Source organism: Phalacrocorax carbo, chromosome 3 (assembly GCF_963921805.1).
Source record: "Phalacrocorax carbo chromosome 3, bPhaCar2.1, whole genome shotgun sequence".
Lineage (NCBI taxonomy): Eukaryota > Metazoa > Chordata > Aves > Suliformes > Phalacrocoracidae > Phalacrocorax > Phalacrocorax carbo.
Genome location: NC_087515.1, coordinates 116,416,495 through 116,430,025, shown reverse-complemented (window position 1 = coordinate 116,430,025; position 13,531 = coordinate 116,416,495). Strand labels below are relative to the sequence as shown.

Sequence of the window (13,531 nt, the reverse complement as noted above, 5' to 3'; positions counted from 1 at the left end):
AGCCAGCATCTTAGTGTTCTGCTAAGCTGGGTGCTGTAAGGGTAGCTATATTAAATATGTGCTACAGCAGGAGACACCAAGCCTTTCAATAGACTAAGTATGTCACTTGAATTATTTTCTAACTAGAAAATTTGGAATCTTCAGACCAAAGAAGAACACTTCAAGAACATCTGGATACAGCCTGGGCAAAGGCAAGAAGTTAAAGTGTATAAGTGACGCTGCTCTGGCATGTTTGCTCAGCGGGGGTGACAGGCCAGAGGGTCAAGTCAGCAGCAGACCCTATGTGCTGGCAGCTCTACCAAACCGCTTGGCTTCACAGTGCTTCAAAGCTCACCTCATTCGTGAGAATCACACCTCTTGGTGCACACAGGCCCTTTCCTCGACGCCTCTGCCCCAGGGAGAGCGCAGCTGTGAGCTCTCCGGTCCGGGACACAGTGCTGTAATGGCTTTGTGGTCAGCATCACGGCTTCTCACATTTAAAGAGCTCAGCAAGCAAAACCCTGATATGAACAAATAACCAGATAATTTTATGCTGTACTTCCAATATTGTTACTTGTAGGCTTTTTTCTTGCTTTCTTTTTTTTTCTTTCTTTCTTCCTGTAAATGACTCATAGACTGGCTTTTGGGGAAGGGGGAAAACCAAGTGCCGTGTAGCCATTCTTGCAACTTTAACCTTATTTAACCCTCAAAACAGCAAGAGGAAGTACAAAGTATTTTCACGAGCTGTGAACGGGCTCAGATCTGGTTTTGACGTTCTGAGGAAGTACTGCCTTTTGCAAAGCCAGAAATGCAAAAAAATGTATCTGCAGTGCCGCTGAACTCATTTACACACACGCACACTCCCCCCTCCCCGAAAAAAAAAAAAAAAGAAGAAAGATGCCACCAGCTGGGAGGAGAGGGGATGGGATCTCCGGGGAAGGGGGCGGATTTGGGTCAGGGCCGAGGTCCCGGGCGGGCTGCAGCACGGGTGGCAGCGGCACGCTGCCCTGCCCGTGTTTCTGAGCCGACCGCCGCGCCGGGGAGCCGAGGGTCCCTGCGGAAGGTCGGTGCGGAGGTGGGGGACCCCCGCCGCCTCCTCTCCCCCTCCCCATGGCCACCCACCCCCGGCACCGCGCCTCCCCCTCCGGCCCCCGGCAGCGGCGGAGCCGCCTCGCCCCTCCTCAGCCCGCGGCGGCGGGGGGCGGGCCGAGGCAGCCGGGGCGGCCGCCGGCGGGAGCCGCACGCAGCCAGCGCGGGGCGGGCCTGCGAGCGTCGCGCTGGGGCTGGGGCGGGCCGGGCCGCGCCGCCGGCTGTCTGTGAGGCGCGGGGGATGGACGGCCGTCCCTGCGGCGGCGAGCGGCGGCGGGCGGCTCAGGTAAGCGCGGGGAGGGAGGGAGGCACGGCGGGGCCGGGTGTTGCCGCCCGCCCGGGGGCTGCGCGGGGGCGGGCGGGCAGGCGGGGCCGCCGGGGGACGCGGCCAACTGTTGCCTGGGGAAGCGCCGGCCCCAGGCGGTTGTGGCTCCCGTAGCAGCGCGGCGGGGGGGCGCTGGGAGGGCTCGGTGCAGCCTCGGCCGCCGGTTGCCCTTGGGAAGGGGGCGGCGGCGGTGCGAGCCCCGCGGAGGGTCCGCCGCCCCGCCCCGCCCCGCCCCGCCCCGCCCCGCCCCGGCCGGGGGGACGCCTGCGCCGGGCACAGGCCCCGCGGGTGGAGCCCGCTGCGCTCTCGGCCGGTGAACGCGGAGCCGCCGGGGAGGGCAGCGCCGGAGCGGGGACCTGCTTCTGCTTGCGCCCGGGCCCAGGGAAGCCTGGCTTAACTCTGACACCGGCCCGGGATATAATTCGGCCAGCACGTCGTAGTGCCTTAGTGGAGTAAGTATGCCTTTGCTGTGGTGGGGGGAGATAGGGTCATGAAGCTCGTACCGAAAACTTTGTTCCGGCTGCTGGTGGTTGTTGGATGCAGGGTGCTACAAAGGCGGTGTTTCCAGAGGGACGTACCTAGGCACGAGATGGCAAACACGATCTGTAATGCTGCGTTCATCTCGTTGTTTGACCCTCTGTCCGCGTTGGGATGTGTTCCAGTGAACAGATACCAGATGCATCTATGCTTCCTACTATTATTTTTTTCCCCCTAATTGAATTTCAAGACCGTTTAGCTTTAATTTTGTTTATCTGGGTTTTGCTACGCTAAGGTCTTGGTAATACGTGACGCCACTATGTAAAATTGAATACTCCATAATACACTGGCAACACAGCAAGTGTCTTAACTTCATATGCTTTCGGTGGTGTTGCTAATAACTTTGCGAAGGTGGTGATGTGGGTTAGTTTCCAGCCTGTTCCTGGTAGTCCTTGATTGCCATAAGGCCGATCTTTGCACTCCTGTTTTGTTTACCAGCTCCTAAAGGCCGTTTGTATGCGGGTGGGGAAAGGGTAGGTTCAGGGGGAGAGGGATGTTTTTGCTTTGCGTCTCCTGTTGTCGCCATCTGCAAGGTCAGAAAAAAATGAAGACGTCTTTGGCTGTGAACTCTTAGGTGGGGAATGAAATGCTGTTGTGACATGAGGTTGTCTTGTGGGCAACGAATTTCACATGCTCAGCACTGCTTCACAAAAATACCTCAACTCATATTACACAGGGAAGAAGCAAGCTGATACTTCCCTTTTCTCTGTTGTGCTTTTGTATTTTTATACATGTAAGGAAGACTTATACATCAACAATGTACTTCTTTATTTTTTTTAAGGAATAAACTTTGTAATTTCTCATGTTTGATTCTCCTTTCTACTCTCCTGCAGTACACCTACCCCCCCCACACCTCACCAGGCCCAAAATAAAAAATAACGGTAAAGCCCTACTACTCATGAATTTAGCTTTCCTAGGGTAGAATTTTTAAAACTGTTTTAATGAAATGAAATTACATATTATGGGAAGAGCATGAAGGGTTTGACTTAAATTCATAAAAAGCATAAAGCAGCAACTAAGAATAAAATTCTTTAACTTCAATTTGAACCACTATAGTATAGTCGAAATAGTCCTTAAGGTTTCACTTAAATGTAAACTATGGCAAGTATACGCGAGGTTTTCTGAGTTATTTATATGGTTTCTTAATGACTGCCCAATATTTTATTGTATTCTGCTCTGTACTTTTCACTACCCTCCTGTGCTGTTCTTGCAGCGATGCTTCGTTTTTTCCATGAACTTCTGTTCTTTATTGAAAACAGAAAATAAACAAACGGCAAGTGATTAAAAAGACAGTGTATGACAGTAATTAGAATAAAAAATACTTGGTTAATTCACAAAGGAAAAATGGTGATCGTCTTGGACACTACTGCATAGTTACTGTCAGCAGATGTCATTTCACCATAATAGTGAGTCTATTAGTGAATTTCACAGGGCTGGGAAGATAATTCATTGTTAGCGTGCTTAGCTTGTCTTCATGACATCATTTTTTGACACTGTTTTGTCGGGCTGGAATATCTTGTCCTCAGCAGTCTCACAAAGACATTGAGGATTTGCATGTGCAGTATGTTGCAGATTTCCACGTTGTGTTACACAAAATGAGACCTTAAGATGTGTGTCAAAAATAGTAGATTTTTTAGATGAATAACAATTCCCATACTTTAACAGAAATCTGTACACCTATAAAATATTAAGTAGGACCTCTTTACTCGATCATATTTATATGTATTTCCAAATACCCTTTTAATTAGAGTTTTTTAGAGAAACTGTACAAGAGTTTTGGAGAATCGCTGGCATTTTTAGCACTAGGTGCATAATGCATGCAGTAACACATGAACTTGGTCATTCAGTCCACATGTTATATAAAACAGAAAAATATTATTCTATATCCAAAACCTGTATGCAAACCAGACATCATTAGGTCTCCTGTTAAATCCCTGGAGACAAACTGAGCATGTCATTGTGACCTATAACATCAGTGGACAGGGGAATATGCATACTAATAATGTATGTCAATTTGAATGAGCCAAAACCTCGCAGTGCTTCCTCTGTACTGAATTCAGTATGTATTTGGATCTTTTTCAGTATTATCAATCATTCTTTTAGCAGTGCTTTCTACTCATGTTATCTAGGAATGCAAAACAGTAACATTAAATCAGAGAAAACAGTTTGAGAGGCATGAATTAAAATATTTAATATATGGGGCAGCTTGAGAGTTGCAAAAAATGCAGTCATAAATTTGAATTTTGTTGTTTAAATTAAAATTGTAATAGAAGGTGCTGTGCACTCGTGTGAATGATGATGAGAGCGATGTGAATCATGTGAGATGTACAGGTCCTAATTCTCATGAAATACTGAATTTGCCATTCGTCTACTTTCACAGAATTCCAATTCACGCTTCCAATCAAAATGAAAAATGTGTTTTATTTTCTGTCTTTATATACTACTTGATACAAGTTCTCGATTGAAAATGGTAGCAGTAGTTGCTTCTACAGGAAAAAGAACAGTAATAGGTACAGGATAAATACCTTTTAGGACAGATAGGACCTAGTGCAGCACTGGCACATAGATGCTTGAAAGCTTTTTATTATTATTATTATTTTGGATTTTAAATGTTTAGAAATAATCTCATGGTTGGTGTCTCCACGTTTACATTCGGTTAAATATCAGTCTTACCTAAATTCATGAATGGCTACTTTTGCATCCTAGCAGCTGAAATATTCTTGTCTAATTTATGAACTTGTCAATAGACTACATCACCAGTGCTCTATGAGACTTTTTTGTGCCTTTATCCTTTTTTTTCCTGTCTGTGATAATACTTCTGTAGGGCTATTCATAGTGGCAATGTACAGGCCGACTTTTAATATCATCGTTTGGATGAACGGCAGTGCAAAAGGTGAAGTGAATGCATAAGTCCGAGGCTTGTTTTTGAGGAGATCTGTGTAAGGAATTTGTGAAGTTTGTAAAACGTGAAAAGTTCATTTTGAAGGTTCCAGTAGCAGTGCAACTTGTGGTGTTATGTGTGCCAATCACCAGGGCCAGTCTGGTTTGGTTAAAGTCTTAAGTTAATGAATGTGATTCATGAAAGTCTGTTCCTCAGACCTGTTGAAGAGCATCAGTGCAGCTTGGGAGTTGTCATACCTAGAATATGGCACGGAGCATACTGGGATCTTGAGTTTGGCTGCCTGTTTTCCTGTGGTGAGCTCTGGATGACTGAGTCATATCTGGGCATTGGAGTTTGCACAATTTAATAACGCTGTGAATGTGGTTCGGTGTTTTTAAGGGGATGTGTAGACTTATGCTGACATTTTAGATAACAGCCATTCTGTGCTCTCCTATAGCTCTCTGATACACATAGGTTTAACTTAAAATTTAAGTAGTTGTTAGAAGCTTTTTTATGTATAATTTATGGGATTTTCAGGGGGGAAATTCTTCTCCTTGTGGAATTACAGCCTGAATTCATAAATTATTTGAGTGGCCTATTTTACAATTAGATGCCTGAAAGCTAAGATTGATGATCTTAAAGCTCATGTCTGAAAGCACACTCTTGTCTATTTTATTACTGTAAAGAATATCAGATGCACAGAGCTTCATTTCTGCGCCCATCCAGAGCTGTTACTACCGTGACCGTTCTGGAGAGTGGCATCTCTCTCCTGCCTAACTGCCGTTGGCATCTGGAGATGGGAATGGTTCCCTCAGGATTTGAAAAGCTTGTTTTGCTAAGAAATAAGTAAGTGTAAGCTATTTACTCAAACTCGAGGAAAAAGCATTTGCAGTGATGTTTACTCTCCTCCTTATATTCAGTAGTGCATTAGTTACATCCCTTACCCATGAAGTGTGAAGCTTGATTCTCAGCCCCCTTTTCAGCTTGAAGGAACTTGAGCTCACATCTCCCTCTTCCCAGGAGAGTGCAACAAGCACCATGTCGTAAGCTGTCCTTCATTTCACCTGCAACTGTGTTACTTTGAAAGAAGTAATTAGGCCAGAGGGAGAGTGACTCCTGCCCTGTGATCAAGGCTTTCAGCTGAGGTGAGGGAAATCGGGTTTGTATGGGTGTTTCATTCTTTCATCCAGTAAATATTTTTCCATGTCATAGCTTCAGCAGGAATAGTCTAAGACAGACTATAGTCTGTGGGTTAGGGCACTACCCTGGCGTGCAGAGATGCGGTTGTGAGCCTGCCTCTTCGCCTGGAAAGAGCCTAACGCCCACTTTTACTTCCTCTGTGGTTGCTTTCCTGATGCTCTTAAATTGCTCGATGGTGCTTGGGGGCATGCTCCTGCCTTCTCATCTGAAACTTCAGAATTGCATGACTCCTCTTCTCATCAGCTTGTGAAAGGAATGACTTTATATTTTGCTTCTGGGGAGGCCTGAAGGTTTTACCACCTTTTTAATAACAGAGGTACCTCTTGAGATTCCAGGGTAGGTGATGTTTAAGGTACAGCCTTCACAACTTTGTTTCATGTTAGGTTAGATGGCTTCCTTCTTACTATCCCAGTTATTTTAATTTCTATTACATACCCAAAATTATTGTAGCCATGTTCAGAGTTCTCCTATGGGTCCATTTTGTGTTTCTAATCTCATAAGGACTAGTGAATCTAAGAAAAGTGTAGATTTTTGGGGGATGAAGGCCAGAATTTGGCAAGACTAAGGTTTCCTTCGGGGAAAAAAGTCTTTATTTGGGGGTTAGAACACAACTTGAGACTGGTTTGATTTGGTTGTCCAGAATAGGCATCTCATCCTTGCTGACATGCTTTATGACATCCACTGTGTCTGCGCTTGGCTAGCAGATGCAAGATGGCCAGAAGACCCATGTCCTGCTTGGAGTTACGCCTACTGGGAAGGTGGGATAAGACAGCTTGGTACTATTTGCCTCTGCAACTGAGCTGAGGCCAGTAACATCCTAAGTCTGTCGTTGGCTAAACTGAATGTGGTTAGACTGAGAAGCGGGAAGATGATGTTGTTTTCTTGCTTTTCAAAGACATTTCAAATAAAACCTGCTTTCTGTTTTATTTTCTTTATTGTGAGTCTATTTGGTACCTAGCCCGCTCATTACAATTTTAATTTTGCAGCTGCCCCAGATGAAGTCTGGGAGGTTAGCTTGAGTTAATGGCTTTCTGGGAAAGGGAGGGAGGAAGTTCATATTCTGGTTTCTCTCATGCATATTAATAGTGGTGTGGAGATGTGGGGCAAAAATTCATTACTGTTGGTTGTTAGCCGGTACAGAAATGCTGAGTGATGGTGCCCCTTACAGAGCTGAATAGGTTCTGGTGAATATGGAAAATTCTGTCTGGTAACTGATCCATATGATCCTATCTCCAGTAAATTGATTTCAGAATTGTGTTTAAATAGCCTCCATGAGAGATGTGCAGTGGTATTTATCTGGTATAGATGATTTGCTGGTCCTAATTTTTTGGAGAGGGTTCGTTTAATGCTGTGGGAATTGGGGGAGGGAGGCAATGGTGAGGGGAAAAATCTGTAACAATATTCTTCAGAGTTGTTCAAACCTGTTTAGAGTTGAGAAGGCTAGATTGTTAAATTTGTTATGTTTTATTTCTAGAAACAGTCTAATTTTGTCTCAGTTACACTTTACTTTACTCCCACCCACATATACATGGTCTGACTCCTTGTACTGAATTGCTTGTAATTGCAGTGTTTTGCTTCAAGGATCGTCTGTAGACTGTTGGTGACTCCTTCAGATGAAGATTTCATGATGGATGTAGGCATCTTTGGAAGCTTCTGGAAATAAGTCTGTAATAATCTCCCTAATAATTGATGGCAGCAGAGGAAGCGAGAGCTGATACTCTATAACCGTTTTTTCCTATGTTTTTATTATTAAAGCATAAATGTGCTGTAGGACTGGAACACTTCCCTCGCCCTCTCACAAGGCTGTGCTGCAGCGGAGCTCTGTAATACCAATTACTGCGGGGACGGTTTGCCGTTCCAAATGAGATCACGATAGGGATGCTGGAAAACGAGTCTCATTTCAAATGTGTTTCATGCTCTGAATACTTGAGAGATTTTGTTAGAATGCGATACTTAGGTCTACAGGGTTTATGTTTTTAATTAGAAAAGGTGTTAAGTAATCCACCTCTCTTGTATCAACATCTCTTGTATTCAAGAGGAAAATAGAAAATATTTCCTGATTTTAAAGTATTCTGGGAATATGTTGCCTAAAGAGCTGATTCGTATTTCTGCAACTAGACAATCTTACTACTTATTTTATTTTTTTCCCAAAAGACAGGAAGAGAGCTCACATATTAGAGGCCTTAGAAGTATAGATAATCTGCTTGTCCATTTTTATACTGTGAGACAAAAAATGACTGGGGTCTGACTACTTAGGCCTTTGTTTTCCTGAGGTTTTGATTCATTACGGCACAGACAGTATCATGTTGTCCTTTACTGAACTAAAAGTAAATCCGCCAAAAAAAAAAAAATCCCCTTTTGTTCTTCTGCTGACGAACACTGTGGGCTGCCAAATCCTGGCAGCCTGAGTCACCACAGTCGTAATAAAGTGTTTGTACTTTTGCGGTTGCTGTTATTCAGTGTCTTCTAATTTATTCATAAGGCAAAGGGACACCTATAGGTTTAAATAACACTTTTTAAAGAAATATTCTGTGTTTATACTGAAATAACATTTGTCAAAAGAGAATTAAATGTATACTGGTAACACTTCAAAGCTTCCAAGGAGCAAATGGTAATCTTTAACAATAAGAAATAAATATGTACATATATTTAACAAATTCCATTTTCTCTGTAAAAGCAATGCTAGTCTTCAAAAAATGACGGAATTATTTTAAACTCCTTACTGAACTCTGCTGTTTTGGCCATCTGATCTGACCTGATAATGATCTGATGACCAGGGAGACTGCTTCCTTCCTTAGAGAAAAAAAAACAAAAACAAAACATGTTTGAAGGACAGAGACTCTGACCCTGGAAGTGCTTATCTGTATTTTAACTTTGATGCGTGGGCAGTGACCCCGCAAGTGTAACTCATGTAATTGAATTCAGTTGTTTTCAGGATCACTCCCAAACAAAGCAGTCAAATATTCAGTTGCAGTATTCAAATAAAACTCAGAACGATTGCATGTAAGCAACTGAGGGAAAGCAAGGTGGTTCTGAATCAATGGTGGGTACCTGTAAGGCTGACAAATACATTCCCTGACTCCGCAGAAGGTATGTGTGGGTGTCCTGCGACTGTCTGTGTGTACGCTGTGGTGGTCTGGCTGATGTGCCGTCGTCCATGCTCGGGTGGGAGATGGGAGTTCTTAAAAATCCTTGCTCCCATCACCTGTGCATGGAGAGGAGATGGGTTTCCTTGTAATGTCTCAATTCTTTAGCTATTTATGGGTAGGAGTTGTCGTGATTTAGGCTTTGAACTCTAATATTGGCTATTGAGGCAGAAACAGTAATTTGTTTTTCTGTTGATATAAGAGTAACAGGGCTTTTATTCCTTTTCTGCCTGATACATGGGAAATTCTGTATGTCATTTACCTTTCCCTAGTGTTGAGCTAATGAAATTTCCACAGCTCTTTTAAAAAAGTCAAATTTGTTAAGTCAGATCATCAGTAACTTTCCATCCTGTGGAGCTGCTGAACAAAAGCAAGGTGGACTGAGCTGGGTGTGGGTGGTGGGCACCAGGGTGGTGTGGGATGCGGATGGAAATACATGCAGCAGAAAGTACTATAATTTTAATTGCTGCTCTGAGTCATACTATCGCTACAGCTGTTTCCAAAAGAAGAGGTTCTCATACGATCAACAGAATATTTACACAAAAAAAGGAGGTGGTAGATAAACAAATGCAAATATATTACATGCCCTCTATCCTTCAGTTTTTAATACATTCTCTAGTGGCGAGTTCAGTGTGAAACACTTGGTGACATGTAATTATATATGCATTAAGTAAATGGCAGTTGATTCATGGTATCCCTCTCTCAGGGTATGTATTCTTAATGCACTAAGGTAGGGATGTGCGAGTAGTAGTACAGCTCTGAGCTGCTTGATTCATGTGGCAATGCAGTCCCGCTCGGGGTGCTGACTTCCTTTCTCCTTTCTTTTTGCCCATAAAAGGAGAAAAGTGCTGCCATATGACTTGCTTTAGAGAGAATCACAAGATGAGGATCGGGGGGGGGAGGTTATTCAGGTAGCTTTGTCTATTGTACATGGTACGAGACATTCTGCCTTCTGTGTTTAACGTGATATTCCTAGCAGAGTCTGTGATAGTATATCCTTCAACTGACATTGAAGTAAAACACTTCATTCTTCTAATAACTTTTTCTTTTCTGTATGGATAAGAGATTCTGAAGGGAAGTTGGATATAAATGGGTTTGGAAAGAAGATAAAAATCCCAGCTCTCGGGGATTAGGCTGTCTGCCAAACCTGCAGCCTCTTTCCTGCTGGTAGTTGAAGGAGGACTGTGTGTGGTATTCTCCCATCTTGTGCCAGTGACTGTAGGTAGGCATGCTTCAGTTTATTGGTTAATTATGCGCTGTTGGAAAGTTTCATCTCCAGTTTTCCAGAAAAGAGATTGTTCAGGTGATTCTCTGAAGACTTGCCCAGAAATCAAATCTGGACACCTTGCTGCCTTTCCCTGACTGGAGAAGTCCTCGAACACACTTGCTCTGCAGTCTTGTGGTAACTTTCAGTGTACAGTAAAGGAAGAGTTGCCTGGCTTCCTTTCACGTACTCTGACAAAAAGCATAGCCCTCCCACTGATGAGGGTCACATTTTCTCCATAGAGTGAAGGCAATTAACAGCTCTAAATAAGTTCCACCCAGCCTCTGCTGTGAGTTGCCAAGTCCTATTTGATGGGTTCTTGTTTCAGCATCGGAGTGTGCCGCCAGCACCAGGGCAGTCTCGAACTGTCAGCTTCAACCGTGCTGCCTGCTGATGTCCTCCATGTACTTTCAAAGCCACCTCTGAGTCGATGATTCATACTGTTGATCAGCTTGGGTTTAGTTAGCCTTGTATGTTCCCTTTACTTAGTGATGCTGTGAAAAGCTTTGACATGGAAGCATGTAAATGAGCTCTCTCTCTTCTTGCTCAGTCCGGTACAAGATGTTTCAGAAATCACAGCAGAATGGATCTACCTGTGGAAACCAGACTTTTTTTCTTTGCCAGCTGTGAAAAGTGGAGATCTTCAACCTAAATGTTTACTTTCTCATGAAATGAAGCATTTTTTCGAGGAATCCAAAGGGAGCTGGAGAAAATTAAGATATTGGTCATGAGCAATCATTTCCTAGCGCCATCCTTTTCTCGTGTCACTGTGGGTATCCTGGTAACAGAGTAAAAGGACCATACTAATTCTGGATCCAAAGTCACATTTTCTTTCTTTTTTTTTCAAGGTGGTTTATTAATTTTTTTTTCTACATCAGAACTAGGATGTAGGCCAGCATCTGTGAGAAACAGATGCCTGTCTCGTGCCAGCAGTGTTATCATCGCTGAGATTTAATAAATTTGTTACTTCACTTACGTGGGAGGGTTTTTGTTGTGTTGTAGGTTTTTGGATGTTTTTCTTGAAAGATCTGATAGTAAGTTTTCTGGTTCATTGGAGCGACAGTCTTTAGTTGAGTGTTGATGTCACTGTGGGGGTAGATGTATCATCTTTTCATCTTCTTGAAAGATAGAAATTGTACCTGTAGTTCAGGGCACAACAATTAAAGTTTTCCCAGGTAAATCAGGGTGTGGGAGTTCATCATCTAGGACTATTAGGTTGGAGCAGATGGTTACTTTGTGGACTATTAGGTGGACTCACTGGACCAGACTGGCAGCTAATACTCCAAGAGTTAATAAATAGTTTGTCAAGGCTTTACAGAATAATAAGCAGCTTTGTCAGTACTGTGGTGGGTTGACTGTGGCTGGACACCAGGTACCCACCAAAGCTGCCCTGTCACTCCTCTCCTCAGCTGGGCAGGGAGAGAAAATATAATGAAAGGCTCATAGGTCAAGATAAGGACGGGGAAAGATCATTCACCAATTACTGTCATGGGCAAAACAGACTTGACTTGGGGAAATGAGTTTAATTTATTACCAATCAAATGAGAGTAGGATAATGAGAAATAAGAACAAAGCTTAAAACGCCTTCCCCCCACCCCTCCCTTCTTCCTGGGCTTAACTTCAATCACGATTTTCTCTACCTCCTCCTCCCGAGCAGCGCAGGGGGATGTGGAATGGGGGTTGTGGTCAGTTCACCACACGCTCTCTCTGCTGTTCCTTCCTCCTTGGGGGAGGCCTCCTCACACTCTTCCCCTGCTCCAGCGTGGGATCCCTCCCACAGGAGACAGTCCTTCATGAACTTCTCCAACATGAGTCCTTCCCATGGGCTACAGTTCTTTAACTGCTCCAGTGTAGGTCCCTCACAGGGTGCAGTCCTTCAGACACAAGCTGCTCCCGCGTGGGTCCCTTGTGGAGTCACAGGTCCTGCCAGCAAAACCTGCTCCAGTGTGGGCTTCCCATGGGGTCACAGCTTCCTTTGGGCATCCACCTGCTCTGGTGTGGGGCCCTCCATGGACTGCAGGTGGATATCTGCCGCAACGTTACCCTCCATGGGTTGCAGGGGCACAGCCTGCCTCACCATGGTCTTTACCATGGGCTGCAGGGGGATCTCTGCTCTGGTGCCTGGAGAATCTCCTCCCCCTCCTTCTTCACTGACCTTGGTGTCTGCAGGGTTGTTTCTCTCACATTTTCTCATTCCTCTCTTAGCTGTGGTTGTGCAGGGTTTTTCCCCACTTCAGATATGTTATCCCAGAGGCGCTACCACCATCACTGACGGACTCAGCCTTGGCCAGCAGCGGATCTATGTTGGAGCTGGCTGACATTGGCTCTGTCAGACATGGGAGAAGCTTCTAGAAGCTTCTCATGGAAGCCACCCCTGTAGACCCCCTGCTACCAAAACCTTGCCTCACAAACCCAATATACAATACCATTACCTATTTCAAGGTAAGCAGAGTTGGGAATGGAGAAGCACGTAGTGAGATAATCTGTAGGTAAGCAGTTGTGAAAGGTGTGTATGTTTTTGTACTGTCAGTGTAATTTTTTGGTGTCCTGTGAAACTGCATAATTGCTTGTATCTATATAAGGTTTTAAACACAGTGATTCTTGCTAAGTATAATATTTACATCTGAGTTTGCACCAGGGTAGTTGTGTTTTCCTTTGAAGAATTTTTATAGGCCTCTGTTGTGTTCACAAAGACTTGTTGCTTGTGTTTCTTTTTGTGCAAAATAGGGTAAATGCTTTTGATTCAGGTTTGCATGAAATTTTTAAAGTTGGAATTTCTGACCTAAAGACACAAATTTATGAAGACATACAAAAGTTTGTGCATTACTGAAAAAAACCCAAACAAACAGATTTGTTCCTGAAATGCTGCTATTGTAAAATGAATTTCTTCCTTGCCTACCACCCCGGTGTGGGTAAAGTTTAGAGAAGCAGAATCTCAGCTGCTCTACATTGGGATGCTGTCAGTGGAGCTATGCCTGCTTTATACCAGCTGACAGTCAGGACCAATATTCTGGTGGCAGCAGTCCAGGCTTGCTGAAATGAAGAAGTCAGATGCTTGTCTTCAGTCTGTCGGAACACACTGAAAAAGTCCAAAACCTAGAGAGGGCAAA

The 13,531-nt window shown here is 44.1% G+C and overlaps 1 protein-coding gene across 9 annotated transcripts in view; it reads left to right on the top strand.

The window, feature by feature from the left end:
• Positions 1-952: 952 nt before the first annotated feature.
• Positions 953-13,531, top strand: part of CYRIA (CYFIP related Rac1 interactor A) — a 61,098-nt gene continuing 48,519 nt past the window's right edge. Inside the window, exon 1 of one of the 9 annotated variants that reach the window (XM_064448087.1) lies at positions 953-1,042. The gene's annotated coding sequence lies outside the window, so the exon portion shown is untranslated. Of the gene's footprint in view, positions 1,043-1,243; positions 1,355-1,562; positions 1,846-13,531 lie in introns of those variants that run through there. The other 8 variants (XM_064448088.1, XM_064448078.1, XM_064448086.1 and 5 more) reach the window with 8 other exon arrangements.